The sequence below is a fragment of the Sorex fumeus genome, unplaced genomic scaffold, assembly GCF_029834395.1.
Source record: "Sorex fumeus unplaced genomic scaffold, SorFum_2.1 ptg000014l, whole genome shotgun sequence".
Classification (NCBI taxonomy): domain Eukaryota; kingdom Metazoa; phylum Chordata; class Mammalia; order Eulipotyphla; family Soricidae; genus Sorex; species Sorex fumeus.
In genome coordinates this window covers 41707550-41724888 of record NW_026606071.1, presented here as the reverse complement: position 1 = coordinate 41724888, position 17339 = coordinate 41707550, and the positions used below count along the sequence as shown (strand labels likewise).

The 17339-nt window shown below is 42.1% G+C and overlaps 1 protein-coding gene across 1 annotated transcript in view; it reads right to left on the bottom strand.

Moving 5' to 3' along the window:
• The window catches only part of SGPP2 (sphingosine-1-phosphate phosphatase 2), a 78569-nt gene that overhangs the window by 1463 nt on the left and 59767 nt on the right, over positions 1 to 17339 (bottom strand). The window lies entirely within an intron of this gene.

The following is a 17339-nucleotide window of genomic DNA, read 5'->3' as shown; positions in this document are numbered from 1 at the left end:
GAAATAAAAGAAGAGAGGGAAGAGCACGTGTGATCAACAGGGACATGTGGAATGATGGAAGAGGAGCTGGAGCAGCAGTACAGCAAGTAGGGTGTTTGCCTTGCATGTAGTTGACCCGGGTTCAATCCCCGGCATCCCATATAGTCCCCCGAGCACAGCCGGGAGTGATTTCTGAGTATAGAGCCAGGAGTAAGCTCTGAGTATTGCTGTGTGTGACCCCCCAAAGCCCAAAGATGAATAAATAAATAAAATTTTTAAAATGTATAAATAAATAAAATGATGGAAGACCAAGGGGCAATGGGAGTTTTAAAAAGCATGGTGAAATAAATAAATAAATAAATAAATAAATAACGGGTCCAAAATGGTAGACTAAATATTCTTCCTGTGGCAATAAATAAATCAATAAAGTAAACCCCAAACTCCTTTCTGTACAAGAAGATAATCAGAATACAAAGTAATCACAGTCTTAGGAATTTAGCCTAAGACAATAATCAGAGATAATCACACAACTGGGCTGCAGCGATAGCACAGTGGGTAGGGCGTTTGCCTTGCACACAGCCAACATGGCCGACCCGAGTTCGATTCCTCCACCCCTCTCGGAGAGCCCGGCAAGCTACCGAGAGTATCTCGCCTGCACGGCAAGGCCTAGCAAGCTCCCTGTGAAGTATTCCATATGCCAAACACAGTAACAAGTCTCAGGATGGAGATGTTACTGGGCCCACTCGAGCAAATCGATGAATAACGGGAGGACTGTGACTGTGACTGTGAATCACACAACTGCTTAAAAGGGAGACTGCACCCTGACCAGCTGGGCCCAATGGTGGCCACACCCACCAGTGCCAGGGAGTCACGCTGGTCACTGGGTCTGTCCAGGGCCTTGCACACAAAAAGCAGAAAGCACAATGCGCTTCACACTCTGAGCCACATCTCTGGTCCCTGGAACTCCTGTTCTTTAGTCTTTACGGAGTCTTGTGCCTGGTGTTGGGAGAGAAGGTCAGTGTGCATGAGGTATACACACACATTATGCCAAATATCAAAATGTGAAGGAATCGAAAACATAGAAATGTTATGGTGCTTGTAAATATGAATTGTAAAATGGTTCATGGTTACAATTCTGCGTGTAAATAAACACCTGTGCCTTTTATTCAAAACAAACAAACAAACAAACGTTGCTCCAAGGTTTACCTATAGGATGATTCTTGCTGGTTTATTTTAGCTTAAAGCAATTCACTGGAAAAAGTGGCCCCTGGGATACTAGGGAGACATAGTACAGGGGTTAAGGTGCTTTGCCTGGGGCCAACCCAAATTCAATTCGCAGCACTATCTGTGGTCTCCTGAGCAGCACAGGCTAGGGTCAAAAACAAAAACAAGAACAAAAAAAAAGAAAGGGAAAACAAAGTGTGTGTGTGTGTGTGTGTGTGTGTGTGTGTGTGTGTGAGCGGCGGGGTGGTGGTAGGGGGAATGGTAACACATGGTTCAGACAAATATTTAAAAATAAAACAAAATAAAAAACTTCAACAATAAAGAACAGAGCATACGTCCTACACAAGAATCTGGAATGATCAGAGCTAGTATTTACCACAAAATAAGATGGAAATCCACATGCTTTCCTATTTACTATAGCTTGAACATAATCCACTTGAAAAGATACATTTCTGGGGCCAGAGCCATAGTACAGCAGGTAGGGCCTTGCACAGGGCCGACCTGAGTTTGATTTGATCCCCAGCATCCCATATGGTCCCCCAAACACTGCCAGGAAAAATTCCTGATTACAGAGCCAGGAGTAACCTCTTAGTATCCCATATGGTCCCCCAAGCACCTTTAGGAGTGATTCCTGAGTGCAGAGTCAGGAGTAACCCCTGAACATCGCTGGGTGTGACCCCCCCCAAAAAAAAGAACAGATACATTTCTGTCACCTCAGTTACCAGGGCTTTTTAAATAACCACAAGTGATTACTCCAGGGCCAGTGCTCTAGTTCAGAGGGGCAGAGCATTGCCTGGCGTGGGCAAAGCCCTGAGTCTGAGCTCGAGCACAGCATGACATTCTGAGTACTGTGGACTATGGCCCCCTCCAAAACAATTCTTTTAAAATAAGATACATATATGAAGAGGAAGACAAACTTGACATAAAGAATGATCCTCTTTTTGGCCACAACCATCACGATCAGGGCTTACTCCTGGCTCTGTGATTTGGGAATCACTCCTGTGGGCGCTCAGGAGACCATCGATGGTACCGGATATGGTACTGGGGTTGGCCAACTGCAAGGCAAAGGTCCGGCCCGCTGTACTATCACTCCAACCCCAGAATGATCCTAATTTTATAAAGACACATACTTTCATGCGTGGGAAAGGTATAGAAGGAATCTGGGCTCAAATACTTATTTTTTTTTTAAATAATTACAAATAAGAAGTACCTGATTCATGCTTTGAGTGTTTTTTAAATCTTCTGCAGTGAATGTAGGGTGTTTGCCTTGCGTGCGGCCAACACAGCTAACCTGGGTTCGATTCCTCCACCCCTCTCAGAGAGCCCGGCAAGCTATCGAGAGCATCTCGCCTGTACGGCAAAGCCTGACAAGCTTCCCGTGCCAAACACAGTAACAACACAGTAACAAACACAGTAACGACACAGTGCCAAATACAGTAACAACAAGTCTCACAATGGAGACATTATTGGGTCCGATCGAATAAATTGATGAACAATGGGAGGACAGTGCTACAGTGCTACAGTAATAAAAATATAATCGAGGCTAACAAATCAGCATGTTAAAATTGGGATGTTCGAAAATTGATGAAAATAGGAATCATGAGCTGCTCCTTTTAAGATTTCCTGTCAAGCCAAAATAATGAAATGTCCCCTAAGAATCTATGATGCTCCACATACCAGTGCTCCACGGTGCACATATCAGTTACACTTTTAAAGGCACATGGGCTCTATTGCCATTGTTACTCTACAGACTGCACTGAGTGAAACAGAAAACCTTTGACTCAATTTCTCATCCCAGGTTTAAGCAAAGCCTTTGAAACTTGTTGGAAAAAAAAAAAATCATCATCTCAAACTAACATTTTCCAAAGCTGAAAAGCAGACAGATCTAAATCCTTTTATCTATGGACCTACTTTCATTCTTCATTCCAAAAATTTAGTATCCCCATAAAAGCTTGAGCTCTATTCTATCCCATTACGAAAGACAATAATAAAGGCAGGCAACTGAAAGTCCTTAGAAAGAAATGAAGAGAGTTATCCCGAGCTTCAGAACAAGTTCCAGCGACCACCTTTACAAATATCGAAGTATTGATTATTCTTAGCCAAACATGCCTCCTGGTAAACATCTGTAGCTATTCCTAACCCAGAGAACTCCCAGCACTGGTGAATCTTAGCCCTGCATCTCATTCCAGTATGCAGTTTCCTGTGGCCAATTTACATTCTATCTCCAACATCTTCCCTGAAGAATGCTATTGAGGGGACCAGCACAGCACAAGGTTAGCTAGCTAGAAAGAAGGGGTGAGAACGACCCCATTCATTCGATTGTTAGGAAAGAATGCATTCAGATCTTGGAACTATTGATGCCCGAGGACCCTATGATGCTGGCATAGGCCCCTCTACCAGGCTCCCACCCCTGCCCCTGCTGAGAATGGGCAGGGCCTGCACTGCCCTTGCTGCCTTCACCAAGGAAGTTGCAGTCTGGAGCTGAGTCAAAGGCGACACCCACTGCATTGTAGACACAGAGAATTTCTCTGAATTGCCAGCTGACCCTGACACACAAACTGAAGACCAGGTCCCCTCCTCTTCCCTCAATTCCCACCCCCCCACCTCTGAGGGAATTCCAGACAATCATTTTCATCGAGGCTTCCCAGTTAACACACTCACGTGACTTCTTTCTTTTTTTTTTTTTTCTCCATGCTAGCTCACAATTTATTCAATCGGGCAGATGAGACAGTCACAGAAGCATAGTGGCAAGTGGGGGCCAGCTCAGTTCATGAATATGAATCTAGATGATTCCAGGGAAAACCCTATGTGTAATGTGATTAGCATCTGTATAGGGGACAAGGAGTGAAGGCATACAATAAAAAAATATTAGCTTCCCATTGAAGCACACCAAGGGGCCACTTGGGGTCCATCAAAAGCAGGGGGCAGGTCTGCTCTTGGGGTGAGTCCACATCACAGAATCTTCCCAAACTTGTGGCCCCTTCATATGGGGTGTGCATTGACAGCTGCATTTCTATATCCCAAGTGTTCTCAGGCATGGACATTAAAAAAAAAAAAAAATATATATATATATATAAAGGCCCTCCCGTTGATCGTCGATTTGCTCGAGCGGGCCCAGTAACGTCTCCATTGGAGACTTTGTTGTTACTGTGTTTGGCATATCGAATACTCTCGGTAGCTTGCCGGGCTCTCTGAGAGGGGCGGAGGAACCGATATATATATATATATATATATATATATATATATATATATAGTAGCACTATAGCACTGTCCTCCAGTTGTTCATTGATTTGCTCAAGCAGGCACTAAGTAATGTCTCCATTGTGAAATTTGTTGTTACTGTTTTTGGCATATTGAATATGCCATGGGGAGCTTGCCAGGCTCTGCAGTGCGGGCAGTCCTGAGAGGAACAGAGGAATCGAACACAGGTTGGTCATGTGCAAGGCAAATGCCCTACCCACTGTGGTATCATTCCAGCCCATATACGATTTGCTCGAGCAGGCCCAGTAACGTCTCCATAGTGAGACTTCTTGTTACTGTGTTTGGCATATCGAATGGGTAGCTTGCCAGGCTTTGCCGTGCAGGCGAGATACTCTCGGTAGCTTGCCGGGCTCTCCGAGAGGGGCGGAGGAATCGAACTCGGGTCGGCCATGTTGGCCGCTTGTAAGGCAAACTCCCTACCGCTGTGCTATCACTCCAGCATATATATATATATATATATATATATATATATTTCACTGTCACTGTCCTCCCATTGTTCATCGATTTGCTTGAGCGGGCCCAGTAATGTCTCCACTGTGACAATTGTTACTATGTTTGGCATATTGAAGAATATGTCACGGGTAGCTTGCCAGGCTTTGCCATGCGGGCGGGATACTCTCGGTAGCTTACTGTGCTCCCTAAGAGGGACAGAGGACTAGAACCCAGGTCGACCATGTGCAAGGCAAATGCCCCACCCACTGTGCTATCACTCTAGCCCATATATATATATATATATATATATATATATATATACATATATATGTGTGTGTGTATACACACATACATATATATATTCCATATATATAAATATATATATATTTAAATTGAATCATGGTGAGATACATTTACAGAGCTTTAGTGCTTGGGTTTCAGTCATACAACATACCAATCCCATCCCTCCATCAGTGTTAACTTCCCACCACCAATATCCTTGGTATTCCTCCAGCCGCCCCACCTCCCCCAGCCGGCACCCAGCCTTCTCTTTTGTCTCTGTCTTCTCTACTTTCGGGCACTATGGTTTGAAATACAGACACTGAGAGGCCATCGTGCTTGGTCTTTTGCCCACGTTCAACTCACATCTCCCATGCAAAGTAACATAGGATGACTACACTCATTTGTCCATTTCAGTGCCTCCACCTCCACACCCAACCCCACCCAAAAGCTTCTACTAAGAACCAGTTCTCCAGGAATGGGGCAAAGGTCATCCAAGAATTAGCAAAGGAGAGGTATTTAGTTCAACTGACTGCGACGGACTTTCATCTGGTAGACAGGCAAATCATTTCTGTGTAGTAGAAATGATACTTCGTCACTAAAGTTTGCCTCTGTGTTCAGTGGTCAGCTTCCTATTTAACCAAGAAAACTTAATGGAATCCATCTCTACTAAATTGTCTTCTAATTCTTCTTTTTTCTGTTTGGTTTTGCTCATTGTTCACACCCAGTGGTGCTCAAGGATCAGGGGGATTAGGGGGCCATATGCAGTGCATGAGGATTGAACCAGGGTCAGCCACACACCAAGCAAGCAGTTGACCTGCTGCACTATCTCTCTGGCTCTAAATCTTTAGAGTTTACTGGTTCCTCATTAATTCATCAGTTAAGTGAATTCTTGGACATATTCATTGTGCAATTGCACAAGAGTTAGTGTTTTCCCACTTTAAAATTATATTCTAGGTTTTAGTACGTTGCTTTCTGGTTTACCATGGACATGCTTCTCATGTACAGACCCTGCGGTGGTGAAACCAAATGAAAAATTATTCTCTAACAAGTAATTATTTCATGATTCTTTAGTCTCTCTTGAATTGAATATGCCTATTCCTTTATTTATTTTTTTTTAATTTATTTATTTATTGAATCACTGTGGGAAAGGTTACAAAGCTTTCAGGTTTAGGTCTCAGTCATGCAAATATCAAACACATTTCCCTTTACCAATACTTATATTTTACCATGAAGAACCCCAATAAAACCCTACCCCCCACCCCTCCCAGTCCCTGTGAGGCAGATGAATTCTAGTTAACACTCTATCTGCTTTGATTAGATTCATTGTTTCATTAAAAGATTCACCACTATTATTTAGAGTTTACCATCCCCCCCCCCCCAAATCAGACATGCTCAAAAAGCATTGTGAAGTGATTTGCTTTCTACAGCTGGGTTCAAGAATTAAATGTTGGTTTTGGATTTCTGCTATTTTACTTATTGACCCTGGAAGTATTTCTACTGAAAGTCAGATAGTTAAGAAATTGGTTACTGTGCTCTGGAGTCGTGGCCGTGCTGGAGAGCCGCTCTTGGGGGGCAACTGGTGGCCTCGGTAGGGCGTGAAGGGCGGACCGAAACGCCCCCCTTCCCATGAGGTTTTAGTCACCCCCACACCCCCGGCTCATACCTGCTGTTCACAAGGCTCCCATGCGGCCGCTATCTTTCTTTCCAGAGGGAGGAGGGTGGAAGGGAGCAACACCCTTTCCCCTCCGGGCAGACATGATGTATGCCTATTCCTTTAAAAGATCATTATTTTTTGGGGGGGGGCTGGAGTGATGGCACAGCGGGTAGGGTGTTTGCCTTGCATGTGGCTGACCTGGGTTGGATTCCCAGCATCCCATATGGTCCCCTGAGCACCGCCAGGAGTGATTCCTGAATGCAGAGCCAGGAGTAATCCTTGTGCATCGCCGGGTGTGATCCAAAAAGCAAAAAAAAAAAAAAACTAAAAAAAAATTTAAAAAAAAAGATCATTATTCTTTTTTTACCTTGTTTTCCTTTGCATATTCTCTCCCCTATTTGGGCACACGGGCATACCTGGCAGTGCTCAGGGACTAGTTCTAGCTTTGTGCTTGGGGGTTGCTCCCAGGGATGCTGTGGAGACCATAAGATACCAGGGATAGAACCTGGGTTTTCCACATGCAACAGGAGTGAGTGCTTAGCTCTTTAAGCTGCCTATTCAGCTCCCTTTTATTTTATTTCTCTATAATGGGGGTCAAACTCTGCATCACGGGATGCAGAGTCACTAACAACAGCTCTGATAGACCTGATGATTCGGTGCTTAAGTTTGGTGATTCAATGTGTGGGGGATGGCCCCCTGAGCACCAGCAGGAGTAATTCCTGAGTGCAGAGCCAGGAGTCACCCCTGAGCATCACAGGGTATGTCCCACAAAAAGCCAAAATTAAAAAAAAAAAAGCTAGGCATGTGCTCTACCACTTGAACTATCTCCCCAGATCCGAATAGTCTATAAATTGCACTAGTTTGATAAAGTCAATAAGGTCAGTATTTTTATGTCTTAATGTGATGCTTGGTATTACTGCTTTCTTTCAGTAGCATCGGTAGTAACTAGAAGGAGATTCGAGCATATTGTCTACCTCGATGTACTCTGGGAAATAATCGCTTGTCTTGGCATCAGAGAATCTAACAAGTCCAAACAGTAGAGCTTCAGGAGACAGACAAAATTTCCCCACCTATAATTCACATTAATATGAACAGCCCTGACAACAGTGAATCACAGGGCTTGGCAGGTCAACAGGATTATGACATTAGATCAAACAAGCTTCCAGGCAGGTTGTAACATCTTTTTTGACAACTCCTAAGTAGCTTGCAAGAATGACAAGTCCCGGGAAGGGCAATGTGCTAGTAGACACAAAAGATGCTGTCAAACATTTCAGTGATTTCTCTCAAGTCTGGGTGGGCAGAGGGGCCTCTGAGCAGCGAGAGAACAGAAAAAAGTCATGTTCCAGGACTGTCCTTATTGAACAGGCCCGTGCAGGTTGCAGGGCAATCAACTGTCATTGTTCTCTTATGTGCTGGGATGTGTGGGCAGGGACCGGATCAGAGCTTCTCAACTTGAATCTCACCTTCGAATTTTGCTGGGAAGTGTGCGAAAACGCAGGTTTTGTTTCAGAAACTGGAAATAGGGCCCAAGAGTCTGCATTTCTTTTGCGGGGGATGGGGAAGGGAGAATTAAGTTGTACCTGGCAGTGCTCAGGACTTAAGTCCTGTCTCTGTGCTCAGGGATCACTTTTGGTGGTGCTCAGGAGACCGTATAAGCTACCTGGAATCAAACTTGGATCAGTCACGTGCAAGGATGTATTATCTCTTCAGTCTCTGAGAATTCATCTCTAACAACTTTTCTGGTGGTGCAGATCAGGAATCCCATCCCAAACACGAAGGCTGAATCAAGCAAGCCAATAATGCCCCTCAGGGTGTCTGCTGTAGGTCAGAGTTTTCACTGTGGTTTTGAAACAAGCATAAAGGATTAAGATCTTCTGAGTTGCCCTAGTTCCATACTTGAAACAGGTACCATACTTTTGAAAATTCTAAAGCGATATATTCCGACACTGACATATTTGTGCGCAAAGAGCTTCAAAAAGAGAAATATTTGTTGGGGCCAGGATTGCAGCTCAGTGTCAAATTGCCCTTTTCACAAACGTGATGGACTGGGTTCAATTCCCGGTACCAAAGAACAGTTTGCTTCAAGAGAGAAATCTGATGATTCCTGCTAGAGTTGGCTACAGGAGGGCTCACATTGAAAGAAACAGTATGTTTGCCTTAGGACTTTGTCACTGATCCTGCAGAATGCTCTTGTGAACCCTGAGTTCTGCTTCTATGCCCCCTCCGAAAACCCCACTAAAAATTTGAAAGGCCCCATGGGAACACATTGCAGCCTGTTTATAATAAGAGGTCAAGATTACTGAGAATTAAAAAAACTATCAGTCTTGCTTTTGCCAACTGTTGAGTGTGACATCTGATACGGCTCTCTGATGAGGCTTGACAGCATGTGACAATTGATTACTACTTCCTTGTCATTTATAATGTAGGGGTGAGAAGAACAAACTGTGGAATTATTATATATATATATATTTGTCTTATTTTTGGGTCACACCTGGCGATGCTCAGGGGTTACTCCTGTTGCTACACTCAGGAATCATTCCAGGTGGTGCTCAGGGGACCATATGAAATGCCGGGGCTCGACCCTAGGCCAGCCACCTGCAAGGCAAGCACGTTACCTGCTGTGCTATCTCACTAGCCCATACGGAACTATTATAAATGAGACGGATGATGCAGTCAGTAGGGCTTAATGGATTTTTGGGTTTTACAAATGTGCTGAAGGCTCAGAGTTATGGGAACCGACCTTGGCACATGTTGTGAAATTTTGCAAATCAATGGTTTGCAAGTTTTAAAGTTGCATGTGCCATGAATCTTGGCACATGAAATAGGTTTATGGAGGTTTCAGGGGGTTAAAAATAAAAACAAAAGAGCACTTACAGGAAGCTCTGTGTGCGTTTACAAATATGCTTCACAATGTGTTGATTTAACTTTTCCAAGTGACAGCATAGAGGGGATGTTCCCATAAACAAACATAAAAAAATCTTAGTAGTGTTCTGAGATTAAAATGAAGTGGCAGGAGGGAAATTGGAGACACTGGTGGCGGGAAATGGACACTGGTGGAGGGATGAGGGTTGGAACACTGCATGACTGAAACCCAGCCATAAACAACTTTGTAACTGTGTCTCACAGTGGTTCAGTAATTAAAAAAATAATAATAACAGACATGCAAGAAAAAAATTTAAAAAAAATAAGTCTGGGTCATTAGTGGATTGCAAGCACGTAGGAAGCAATTCAGGACTTCCCTACATCTGGCAATGGAGCACCAATTAGTGATCATCGGGTCACCAGCTGGACCCACATGGGTCATGAGACCAGATTCAGGCAGCTTTCTTGCTGTGGTGGAACCGACACCCCACTTGTCTGTTTGTGGGGAACTAGGTAACGCAATATCTCTCCACAGGCAATTTGGTCTCATTGAACTCTCCCAATCCTTTCAAATGAATTTCTCATTTTCAAACAGCACCACAGAAAAGGGATGGATGGATATTAATTCTGCAGAGAACTTGGTCCCCCTTTTTCAATCAAATTTGGGATGACTAATGGGAATTTTGCAAATCAATGGTTTGCAAGTTTTAAAGTTGATTTCCAAACAATGAAAGGACAAAAGACCTAAGCTCTTTGAAACCCTGTATTTGTTTTACTGCTGAACTCCACATTAAGTGTTGGTCTACTGGGGTGGGAGAGGGGATTAAAAAGCACTAGAGAGAAATTGTAAGAATTTTTGAGTACCCAGCTGATGTACTCTTTCTTCAAGTGAATTCACAGTAAAATCTAAAATCTTCCTTTTTTTCTAAGAAATCCTTATACAAATAATAGTTTTGCACAAATAATTCAATTTTTTTGAATAATTCATTTATTCTATAGATGTGCTTTTATTCTCAAATGGTCCTTGTATACCAGGAAAAACACCAGGGTAAAGGAAAATATAAAACACAGTCTCTATCCATTACACAAGAATAGCTGTATTTTTTGTTTGCTTGGGTTTGGGTTTTTTTTTTCCTTTTTGTGGTCACACCCATGACCCGTGACCTTACTCCTGGCTCTGCATTCAGGAATCACTCCTGGTGGTGCTTGAGGGATCATATGGGATGCCAGGGATCGAACCCGGGGTTGACCACATGCAAGGCAAACGCCTGCCCTGCTGTACTATTGCTTTGGCCCCAAATAGTTGTATTGTTTTTGTCACAACAACTCAACTCACTCTTTTTTTTTCTTTTTTTGCTTTTTGGGTCACACCCGGCAATGCATAGGGGTCACTCCTGGCTCTGTATTCAGGAATTACTCCTGGCTATGCTCAGGGGACCATATGGGATGCTGGGAATCGAACCTGGGATGGCTGGGTGCAAGGCAAATGCCCTACCCACTGTGCTATCGCTCCAGCCCCTCAGCTCACTCTTAATACTTTCAGAGCCAACTCCCCCAGCCAAATACAATTTTGCAACCAAAGACAACATCCATTTAAGCTATTCTACAACCCACCCTCTTTTCATTGACAATGCATTTCATATCCATCTTTTCCTGATAACAAAACCACATCATTTTAGTTCTGTATTTCATTAATTTCAATGGAAATACAACCTCTAACTTAATTAGTTCTGTCGGGGGAGGCATTTAGTAGACTCTCACCATGCATCTTGGAGGGAGAGTGAGAACTATTCTTCAAAGTAGGGATTCTGAAGGCAACTACTTGATTTTACGTGCCAGTTCAGTCTCACAAACCCTTTGGTCAAACCATTTCATTTCTTTATGCCTCTGCTGTAACAGTGGAAGAATAGCTCCCCACTACTTGGGTTCCTGTTAGCCACCCTGCAGGGTGATTAATGCAGGTGAAGTACCTGGACTGTATCCAGCTGATCATAAATACTCTTGGTATATTGGTAAGTGTAAAGTATGAGATGTTGTGTGGCCACAAATGCAGCTGTGCAACACCCAAAATTTGATACCCAGCAATAGTATCCTTCAAAAAACAAAAGTGGAATGAAGACATTTCTATAAAACCAAGATGGAGAACTCATGTTTTCAGCAGAAGTCAGGCTAAAAGAAACCCTAAGTTGAATAATTTAGGCAGAAGAAATGAGATGGAAGAACAGACAAGCATTGAGAATTGATGGACTGCATAAAAATATAAAGCAGGAAGATTTTTCTGAGGAGGAGGGATGGGGAAATTATAATGGGGGATACCGGGACATTGGGGCAGTGGTGGAGGGAAGTGGACACTCAGGGGAGGACATGGTTCTGGATTGTGTTATGCATGAAAAACTACCTTTAATAGTATCATAAACCATGGCATTTAAAATTTTAGAAAACATTTAAGAAACAAAAATAGATTAAATATTTTATTTAAAAGACAAAAAATATAATAAATGAACCTAAGAGATTACAAACTGTAAAACAATAAAAATACGGAGCTTTTTGGAAAGCCAGGTATGAGCCTTTGTGATGGGGCGACTAAAACCTTCATGGGAAGGGGGGCGTTTCCGGCTTGTCCTTCACGCCCTACCGAGGTCACGAGTTGCCCCCCATGAGCAGCTCTCCGGCATGGCCATGGCTCCAGAGCCACAGAAACCAATCTCATAATTATCTGACTCTCGGCAGAAATACTTCCAGGCCTAATAAGTAAAATATCAGAAATCCAACATCATTTGGTTCTTGTAACCAGCTATAGAAAACAAATTATTTCAAAATGCCTTTTCAGCAGGTCTGATTTAGGGGTGTAAACTCTAAATAATAATGGTGCATCTTTTGTCGAAACAGTGAATCTAATCAAAGTAGATAGAGTGTTAACTAGAATTCATCTGCCTCACAGGCATTGGGAAGGTTGGGAGGGGGGGTATATTGGGGTTCTTGGTGGTGAAAAATAAGTACTGGTGAAGGGAAATGTGTTTGATGATTGCATGACCGAGACTTAAACCTGAAAGCTTTGTAACTTTTCCCACAGTAATTCAATAAATAAATAAAAACAATAAAAATAACTTTCTGGGCCCAGAACAATAGTATAGGGGGTAGAGTGTTTGCCTTGCAGGTGTCCAACCCAGGTTTGATTCCTGGCACCACATACAGATATAGACCCCAAGCCGCACCAGGAGTGATCCCTGAGCACAGATCCAGGAGTAAATCCAGAGCACTGCCGAGTGTGGCCCCAAACCAAACAAAAAACTTGCTGATGTTGATATAATTAAACTTTTAAAAATAACCAACTTTTCTCAGAAAGTTATAGAGGCAGTCATTTGTATTTGGCTCTTATAAATTAAGGATGTATGTTGTAATGACGTGGATAGCTGTTAATAAGGCTTAGAATATGCTAATAGAGGAAAAATAGAAAAGTTAAAATACTTGATTGAGACAAAGACAATAAAAAGATAAGAAGATCAGGCAGGGCTGGGGTGTGCGCTCTGGCATGGCACGGTCCCCGGATGACCACCAGGAGCGACCCCCGCATGCTGCCGGGTTTGACCCAGAAACAAACAGAAATTTTAAAGATTCAATGAGTTAACAATGAATAATGTGGTGAACTGAAGCCCAAATATATCACATTATAATATGTCGTAATAGACAACACCAATTAAAAGATAATTAAAGGTCAAACTCAATTTAGAAATAAAATCTAACCGTATCTGGTAAAAACACAATGCAAATGGAAAAATAGAGAAGTCAAAAGTGAAAGAGTGGAATATGCTTTGTAAATGTTAACCAAAAGAAAGTTGGTACACCCATAGTAATATTAGAGACAGTAGAAGTTAAGACAAGAAGAATTACTAAAGACTAGGAAGGACATTTCATAATGATTAAAGGGTCACTTAACCAGAAGTACAATGATTTAAAATCTCTTTGTCCCAAGTAGCATGGTTTCAAAGTACCTTAAATTACATGCATGAAAAAAAATCACTGAACTAAGAGATGAAATAGACAAATCAATAATAATAGTACTGGGATATTTTTATATCCCAGCAAACAGAAAAAAAAGTCTGACAAGGACAGAAAAAGTTGTAAAGTAAGTTTAAAAATTGACAGCTAGGAGGACTGGTCGATGGTTGGAATCTACCACAAGTGTATATGTGTGTGTGGGCAGTGGGGCAGAGGAGGGTAGGTAGGATAGAAAAGGGACCAGAATGACAATAATAGTTAGAAATGATTATACTGAAGAAGAACTGAGTGTTAAAAGTATGTAAAGGGACATACATGATAACCTTTCAGTATCAGTATTGCAAACCACAATGCCAAAAGTGGGATGGGGGGGGGGGAGAGGGAGAGAGAGAGAGAGAGAGAGAGAGAGAGAGAGAGAGAGAGAGAGAGAAGAAAAGTGCCTGCCATAGAAGCAGTCTGGGGCGGGGGGGAGGTTGGGGGTCGTGAGAGGGAAACTAGGGACATTGGTGGTAGGAAATGTGCACTGGTGGAGGGACAGGTGTTGGGACACTGTATGACTGAATATCAATCATGAACAGCTTTAGAATGGTCTATCTCAGGGTGATTCAAATTAAAAAAAATTTTTAAAAAGAAATGGGAAGAGTTGAGCAAAAAGTTTTCCAATAAATACATACAGATGGCCAGACACACGTGAAAAAAATAATCATTACTACTAGGGAAATGAAAATCAAAACAATGAAACATCTTGAACCAGAAAGAATGGCCTCTATCAAAAAGGCCAGAAACAACCAGTGCTGGCAGGGATGTGGTGAAAAGGAACACTCTATTCTCTCTTGGTAGGGTTGTTTTCTGATTTGGCATCTATGGGGAAAAAGTGGAAATTTCTCAAAAAAATAAAAAGAGATCAGTCTCCCAATCTAGTAATTCCACTACTTGGCATCTGTTCCAAGAAGACAGAACTGTTGGTTTGTAAAGATATATGCATATCTATGTTCATTGGAGTGCTACTTAAAATAGCTAACATCTGAAAAAAAAAACCCTAAAAGCCCAACAACTGATTAATGGATGGTGAAATTGTGGTGTCTATATACACAATAGAATATTACTCAGCAGTGAGATAAGATGAAATCTTACAGTTTGCTGCAACTTGGATAGAACTAAAGGGTGTCATCTTAAGTGAAATGAGTCAGAAGGAGAAAGACAATGATATTATCTCATTCATATGTAGAATATAAAGAAACAAATTAAAGGAACAGACCTTGGCCAATGAAAACAAACCTTAGGACTCTGAGAATAGAACTGCATTCACCAACTGGGTGTAGAGATGTGGGGGTGAAGAGGGAAGAACTCATGAGAAGTGACTTTGGGGCAGCAGCAGAAGCATCTTGGCACTTTGGTGGTAGGTGTGGTGCAGTAACACTACATGCCCAAAACAAATTTTACGGTTATTGCAAAACATATTGCCTCAATTAAAAAAAAGAAACCATTGGCCTTGTTGGTGCCAGACTCGGGTTTGATTCCTGGCACCTCATCAGGAGTGATCTCTGATCAGAGACAGAAGGAAACCCAGAACACAATGGGTGTGGTCCCAAGGAAGAAAGGAAGATAGGAAGATAGGAAGACAGAAAGGAAGGAAGGAAGGAAGGACGGACGGACGGACGGAAGGAAGGAAGGATGGAAGGAAGGAAGGAAGGAAGGAAGGAAGGAAGGAAGGAAGGGAAAAAAAGAAGGAAGGAAAGAAAGAAAGAAAGAAAGAGAGGAGGAAGGAAGAAAGAAAGAAAGAAAGAAAGAAAGAAAGAAAGAAAGAGAGAGGAAGAAGGAAGGAAGAAATGAAGGAAGGAAGAAAGAAAGGGGCCAAAGTTAAGGCACTTGCCTTGCTCATGGCCAACCCTGCTTTGAACTTGGTCCCCTAGCACCACCAGATAATCTTTGAGCACAGAACTGTGTGTGGCCCAAAAACAAAACGTGTGTGTGTAGGCATGAAAGAGAGAGAGAGAGAGAGAGAGCGCAAGAAAGAGAGAGAGACTAATAGAACCTTATACAAATTCTTCTAGAGAGGAAAAAGACAGTTTATAGAGTATTTTATAAAGCCAGTATTACCTTGATACCAAAACCTACACACACACACACACACACACACACACACACACACACAAACACAAACCATATCAATCTCTCCTGTGAATAAAATCCAAAATGTCATATGGAAAGAATGAATTCCATGACAGAAAAAATATATATAATTTATAATGACTCGGTTGAGTTTATTCCAGACATACAAAATTGGGCTTAATCATTAAAATTAATGTAAATAATAACATTAAAAATAGCACTGTCTCTATAGCACTGTTCTCCCATTGTTCATCGATTTACTCGAGTGGGCCCAGTAACATCTCCATTGTGAGACTTGTTATTACTGTGTTTGGTATATTGAATATGTCACAGCATATTGAATACGTCATGGGTAGCTTGCCAGGCTTTGCCCTGCGGGCGAGATACTCTCGGGGCAGAGATACAAGAGGGGCAGAGGAATTGAACCCTGTCGGCTGGGCTAGCTGCGTGCAAGGCAAACACCCTACCACTGTGCTATCGCTCACAACTTGTTGTGAGATGTTACTGGTGCCCACTCGAGGGAATCGATGAATAGCGGGAGGACAGTTCTACAACACTAAAAATAAAGAACAATAATATGTTCATCTCAATAAAGGTAAAGGTAAAGGTAAAGGCCCTCCCGTTGATCGTCGATTTGCTCGAGCGGGCCCAGTAACGTCTCCATTGGAGACTTTGTTGTTACTGTGTCTGGCATATCGAATACTCTCGGTAGCTTGCCGGGCTCATCGAGAGGGGCGGAGGAATCGAACTCGGGTCGGCCATGTTGGCCGCTTGTAAGGCGAACGCCCTACCCACTGTGCTATCTCAATAAGTAGAATATTATCCAGATAAAATTAATACAATTTATGATTTTTTAAAAAAAGCAAAGCAAGTCATGAATTAAAAGAAACTTTCCTATGCTGATAAATGATTAGTTTTCTCCCTCAATGCTATCATTAACAGGATACTTAAGGATAAAATCTTTTTAAAAAATCTCTCTGAGTTCAGAAACAAGAACAGCCACACAACCATTTCTAGTTAATTTCATACTGATGATCCAGGTCTGTGTGATAAGGCAAATATAGTAAGTATTAGAAATAGCAGTAAAATTACTGACTACATAATTCAATAAGTAGAAAACACCCCAAAATAAACAAGCAATTAACAGACTTAGCATTTGAATTTAGCAAGATCATGGAATATATATGTGTGTGTATGTATATAGACAATTGTATTGATTTAAATGCAACATAAAATTAAAAAATGAAAATAGAACAAATGTAATCTTAATACACCTAACCTATAAAATCCTTAGGAATAAGTTTAATATAATATGTAAGACTTCCAGACCATAAATTATTTTCATTAATATAAACTAAATCTAGCACTGTAGCACTGTCCTCCCAATGTTCATCAGTTTGCTCGAGCGGGCACCAGTAATGTCTCCATTGTGAGGCTTGTTACTGTTTTTGGCATATTGAATACACCAACAGGGAGCTTGCCAGGCTCTGCCGTGCAGGCAGGATACTCTTGGTAGTTTGCTGGGCTATCTGAG